The following is a 5,982-nucleotide window of genomic DNA, read 5'->3' on the forward strand; positions in this document are numbered from 1 at the left end:
TCAGAAAGAAACTCAAGATTTCAAAAAATGTGCAGATAATTCACAGGTGACAAATGCCCAATAGTTACAAAATGTTAAAATATTCAACCTCGGGGCACCTGGGTGGCTCAGTGGGTTTGGCCGCTGCCTTCGGCTCAGGTCATGATCTTGCATCCCGGGATCAAGTCCCGCATCGGGCTCTCTGCTCAGCAGGGAGCCTGCTTCCTCCTCTCTCTCTCTCTGCCCGCCTCTCTGCCTACTTGTGATCTCTCTCTCTGTCAAATAAATAAATAAATAAATCTTTAAAAAAAAAAAAAAAGATATTCACCTCAACAATAGTTAAAAAAAAAAAAAAATGCAGATTAAAAGAACCAAAGGCTACTCTTCAGCCATCAAAGAAGATTTCCACAAAATTGCTAAGTCTTCCTGCGGCTGAGCACGAGGGTAAGCGAGCACTCAAACACCGCAAACACTGCCATGGAGAGTGCTTTGGGTTTATGCCCTAAAAATATCCATTCTTGCTCTTTGTCCCAGTAATTCCATTTCAGAGAATCTATTTCAGGAAATTCTCAAAATTGCAAAGATATTTACATAGGAAATGTTAATTGCAGCCCTGCTGAAATGGGGGGGTTGGGGGATGTAAATTAGAAGGAGGAGAGAAAGCACCTCTCAGGATGTGTGTATGTATTTGCACGTGGACAAAGGTGAGAAAGGCTACATACCTCTTAGCACTGTCAGTGCTAGAAGGTGGGAATGGGTGTTGGGGGGGGTGTTGCTCATTTTGTCCCTACACACTTCCTGCATTGTTTTACCTTACCCTAATTAACACAGTACATTGCTTTTGGAATTAAAAAACATACCACAGGGGCGCCTGGGTGGCTCAGTTGGTTAAGCATCCAACTCTTGGTTTCGGCTCAAATCATGATCTCCAGATGGTGAGACCAAACCCTTCATGGAGCCCCTCATCAGGTTCTGCACTCAGTGGGGAGTCTGCTTGAGATTCTCTCTCCCTCTGCTTCTCTCTGCTACCCCTGCACTCATGCTAGCTCACTTGCACTCTCTCTCTCAAATAAATCAATCTTAAAAAAAAAAAAAAAAAAACTCCAGGAGAAGGAAATACCCACATATAAAAAAGATTAAACTATGCCAAATGGATCTGATCCCCATCTACCCTATCACACAGACCCTCAAAAAGAAATGAGAAAAAATACAGTTAGTAAGTCTCCGAAGCCAACTCTGACTGGCTGACTTCTGTAGCCATGATTGGAGGTGCCAAACCCAGTGGCTCACAGGTAGAGGAGCAGACTACCAAAAAATCAAAAGTGATTTTCTTAATCCCCAATTTAAAAGCACAACACTCACTACTTTATCTTTGTCTAGAAGCTAGAGGGCATCAAGGCAAGAGACTGTGGTGTCCCTACACGCAGGTCACTGCCACATCCCTGCCACACCAACACCCAAGTTAAAATGCTACAACCTGGACCCATCTGAAATACCCCTTTGTTTGCACAGGAAGAAAATCAGATAATGATGCATGGCCAGAATAAAGATTAGCCTGGCCTGTTAGGAAAGTCATGCGGACATACACAACTTTCAGATAATAGTCCATAGCACTTAAACCAGCAAAGATAAAAATTTAAAAAGCTGTGGGAAAAGAAGCATTTATATATATAAACTTATATATATAAATGCTTTTTTATATATATGCTTGTTTATACATACAATATATATGTAGATATGTGTAGATATATATAATATATATTATATATGACTCCCCACTTACATATGTATATATACATATATATATATACACACACATAAAGTAGTGTGTGTGTGTGTGTGTGTGTGTGTGTGGCAGTCGGTATGGCATTGGTATGGCAGTCGGTATGGCATCTGCCTTTGGCTCAGGTCATAATCCTAGGGTCCTGGGACACAACCCCACATCAAGGCCCACATCAGGCTCCCTGCTTAGCAGGGAGTCTGCTTTTCCTCTGTATCACTTGTGCGAGATCTTTCTCTCTCTCTCAAATAAATTTAACTGACTCAGCCACCAAGGCACCCTGGCTTAAATGTTTCTGAAAGCAGTATATATACACACATATGTAAGAGCTTGTTTGCCTACAGCTTTCCAACAGGCCCTAAAAGAAATCATTTAGGGGCACCTGGGTGGCTCAGGTCGTGATCCCAGGATTCAGGGATGGGCCCTCCATCAGGCTCCCTGCTCAGCAGGGCGTCTGTTTCTCCCTCAGCTGCCCTTGGCCCTCACCAAATCTGGATGTTTCCAGAGATGAGAAAAGGAAGGCTCAAAGGGTTTGTATAAGGGCGCCGTGGTGACTCAAACAGTTAAATGGCTGTCTTCAGCTTAGGTCATGGTCCCTGTGTAGTGGGATCAAGTCCCCCATCAGGCTCCCTTCTCAGTGGGGAGCCTACTTCTCCCTCTACTCCCAGCTGGTGCTCTCTGTCACTATCTCTGTCTCTCAAATAAATAAAATCTTTTAAAAGGGGGGGAGGCACCTGAGTGGCTCAGTTGGTTAAGCTTCTGCCTTCGGCAGGTTGTGATCTCAGGGTTCTGGGATCCAGTCCAGCAATAGGCTCCTTGCTCAGTGGGAGCCTGCTTCTCTCTCTGCCTGCCAGCTCCCCCTGCTTGCGCCCTCTATGACAAAGAAATTAAAAATCTTAAAAAAAAAAGGGGGGGGGGAATGAAGGGGTTGAATGATTTGCCTACATCACCTGGCTAGTAGCTCCAAATCCCAAACCCTATACCCCTTCCATCAGCTGGCACTGTTGCCCGAAACATTCCTGATAGCCCAGGCAGTGGGTTCCCCAGCTTCAAGCACACAGCCTGTCAAACACTAAGCACTCAAAAATTCGATGAGAATTTTTGGAGAGAAAAGGAGAAAGCTAAGCAAATTGTGAATGATCAACAGAATACGACAAATCTTTTCAAAAGGAAGATGTTGATAAGCTGAAAATCCACATTAGATGATAATGCTGAACCTCACAGAAGAGAACCACAAACCTCCTCAACCTCAGAGACAGGTCTCCTTCAATTTGGCCTCAATTACTGAACTGCCTCACCTGACCACTCTGCTTCCAATCACTTCCCATCTCTCCTCAGTAGGTCTCAGGAACCTGCAAGGCTCCCTACTGCCCACAAGGCAAAATCCAAATTCCATACCCTGGCCTTCAAGGCCCTACCAGCTGACTGATTCCGCTATTTCCTGAATTACTCACTGACCCTGGACTTTTCTGGACTCTTCCCCTTCACCCCACAGAACCCCATTTCCTTTATGTTGCCAAACCTAGCCTTGGCTCCAACTGGCTCCAGGTAAATATTGGTCCCTTACCCTACTTGAAGCATCAAACCCAGGTAAAAAAAGGCAGTGACTTTTCTTTTTTTTCTTTAATGAAAGTGGATTTACATGACATTTCTTTTTACCTACATGGTAACCAAATTCACCAGGAACAGGCACAATGAACAGGGAGACCCATCAGTAGCAGCATTTTATTTGGGTTTTCCAGTACAGAAGCAGGAGTTGCCTTATGCAAGCTATTCAGTCCCTTTTCTGGCCTGAGGGGGTCTTGTTTCTGGGCCTTTTCCTAAAATGGCCTACAGGAAGCAACCAGGTGAGTCTAGGGGCTGACACCACACCTATCGGTGGTCCTTCCCATCCAGACCCCACCCCAGATCTGTCCCAGGAGTCAGGACCCCAGCTTCATTATCAGGCAAGTTCCTTCCCCTACGGACCAAGTTTTTTTCATATGTGAAAAGTGGAGAAGTGAATAGCAAACCTGGAGAGAAAAAGGCTGTAAGAATAACTTCCCAGTTATTAAAGGCTTTCCCATAAAAGTACCAAGGATATCCGAAACTCTTTTCTGCTGGGACACTGCAAATTGTCACAAGGCATACACCTTGGCTCTCCCCTAAGTTAGTGTGCACAGACTTACCCCATTACAACATCCTGCTGTACAGAGGTACCAGAGGTGCTGTAAGAAGTCAGCTCCTGGTCAGGGGTACGTAGTAGTCTGCAATCTTCCACCAGAAGGAACAGTGCTGCAAAGAACAATCTTGTATAAGTGTTTATCATTGTTCTGCAATTATTTCTCATGATAGATTCCTGGAAGTGGACTTACTAGCTTGAGAGAATGCGTGCATTTTACATTCTGATACTTACTAGTTGAAAAACTTTATGGGGTAATTCTCAGAGTCCACTAGTATTTAGGCTTTACCTGGGGAAATCTGCTTACAAAGAGCAATCCTGACACACTCCCAGCCTCCTTTTACATCCAGCCCTTCCCCTCCCCCTCCAGGAAGTCTGGGGAGGGGCTCCTGAAGCTGCTTTGTTATCCAGCTCCCAGGTGGCCCAGCTGTGGGAGGAAGAACTAGTGCCTTCTATTTGCTCCCAGGTGGCCCAGCTGTGGGAGGAAGAACTAGTGCCTTCTATTTGCCCCTAGCACAAACCTTGGGAAGTCCTGGCCTGGCGGGGGTGGGGGGGGGGGGTACAAAACTTGCAGGGAGGTCTCTGGGCCATAGCCCAGCTCCCTAGTGACTTCCCCCAAATAGCCAAGTCTGGCTCTCATGCACCACAATGCCTGGCATTGAGTGTTGGGGACAGTCATAGCTCCAGGCTCACCTGGATGCACCCCTTTCCCCTTCCAGACCTCTCCCTCCTGAAGGTCCCTGCCCCACATACATCTTTGAGCCTAGTGACCAGGACCCAGTAATTTTACCTTTACCTAAGATTCCCCAAGCCTCTCTTCTCTAATGCAGGAGCACCACTTCCCCCAAGAAATCATTTGCGGCCTCCACACTGGGCCTCAGTCTCCGTATCTTGACATGGTGGGTAGTGGCACTGGCATTCTGGGTGCTGCTGTAGTGTGGAGGAGAGTAGTGTGGCTAACTAGGTTTCTGGGCTTTTGCAGGGAAATCTGGCTTCAATTGGGAGCCCAGGTGCACCTACACGATCATTTAATCATCATTCTGATGGGCTTAAGGCCTGTTTGGAAAGAACTCAATTTTTATTTTCAGATTTCTCCAAGGCCGAAGGGCCATTAGGGCCAAAAGCCATTTCAAAGCTGCTCAAGGGTCCTAGATATCTAGGACCAGATGAGGAACCAGAGGCCCAGAAAAGGCCTTGCCGGGCTCTAGGCTGTGTGCTGCTGCGCTCTGAGGAGCACCAAGTTCTGGTAGGAAAGCGGAGCGGGGTTGGACACCAGGTGTTTCACACTGCGGTACGGAGCCAAGCGCAGGGACGAGAGTCCTGGCACGGCTGGAGAAGACACATCCTGGAGCTGGGTGTGGTGAGGTAAGCCCAGAAAAGACACACGGGCGAGGGGCGCTGGGCGCGTCTGGTCAGGTGGTCGGCCTCGGTGGGGTAAGGGCTGGGCTCCGCCGGCGGACCCACCTGGGTCCAACGACACTGGCTGACTGTGGGGGCAGAAGCCAAATCCAGAGCCTCTGCAGCTCGTGGGGAAGCCCGGAGCCGGGAGGTAACGGCACCAACCCCACAAGCCAAGGACTGCAACACGGGATGGTACACGCCAGGGGCCCCGCTCCGCATCGCCGTGTGAGAAACACTCCTCAAGCGCCGTTTTTACCTCAGGCCGCCACTTGTGTCTAGACCCAGGAGCTGCGTGCTTTGGGGCTGTGTCCGAGGCAGCCTTCTACCCGAGTCTAGCGGCCGCTGAGGCGTCGCGCGCAGAGCCCGGTCCTCACCAGCTGGGGTAAACGCCCCGGCTCACTGGGCCTCAGTTTCCTCCCGGTGCGATGGGAGCCATCACACCGCCGGCGGGAGACGTGCTGGAAGCAGCGGTCTCACGAACGTCAGGCTTTGCATTACTTCTCCCCTCGGCAAACGGCCCCCACTCCCAGCCTGGAGCACACAGTAGGCGCTCCGGAAACGCTCCGCGAGAGGAGGAACGGGCCACTTCCTGCCCCCGAGCGGACTCTCCCGAAGCCGGGCTCCCACCGCTCCACTTCGGAGGCCATGTGGCATTCCTGCG

General features: G+C 48.9%; 1 long non-coding RNA gene across 3 annotated transcripts in view; it reads right to left on the reverse strand.

Annotated features, from left to right (window-relative positions):
• LOC101676675 overlaps positions 1 to 5,833 on the reverse strand; it is an 85,942-nt gene extending 80,109 nt beyond the window's left edge. For 2 of the 3 annotated variants that reach the window (XR_006607862.1, XR_199046.3), the window contains exons 1-2: positions 5,578 to 5,833; positions 3,928 to 4,033 (exon numbers count right to left, since the gene is read on the reverse strand). This is a non-coding gene — a long non-coding RNA (uncharacterized LOC101676675). Of the gene's footprint in view, positions 1 to 3,470; positions 3,772 to 3,927; positions 4,034 to 5,577 lie in introns of those variants that run through there. The other variant, XR_006607861.1, reaches the window with a different exon arrangement.
• Positions 5,834 to 5,982: the final 149 nt, after the last annotated feature.

The sequence above is a fragment of the Mustela putorius genome, unplaced genomic scaffold (assembly GCF_011764305.1).
Source record: "Mustela putorius furo isolate JIRA1106 unplaced genomic scaffold, ASM1176430v1.1 tig00000743_pilon_pilon_pilon, whole genome shotgun sequence".
NCBI lineage: Eukaryota > Metazoa > Chordata > Mammalia > Carnivora > Mustelidae > Mustela > Mustela putorius.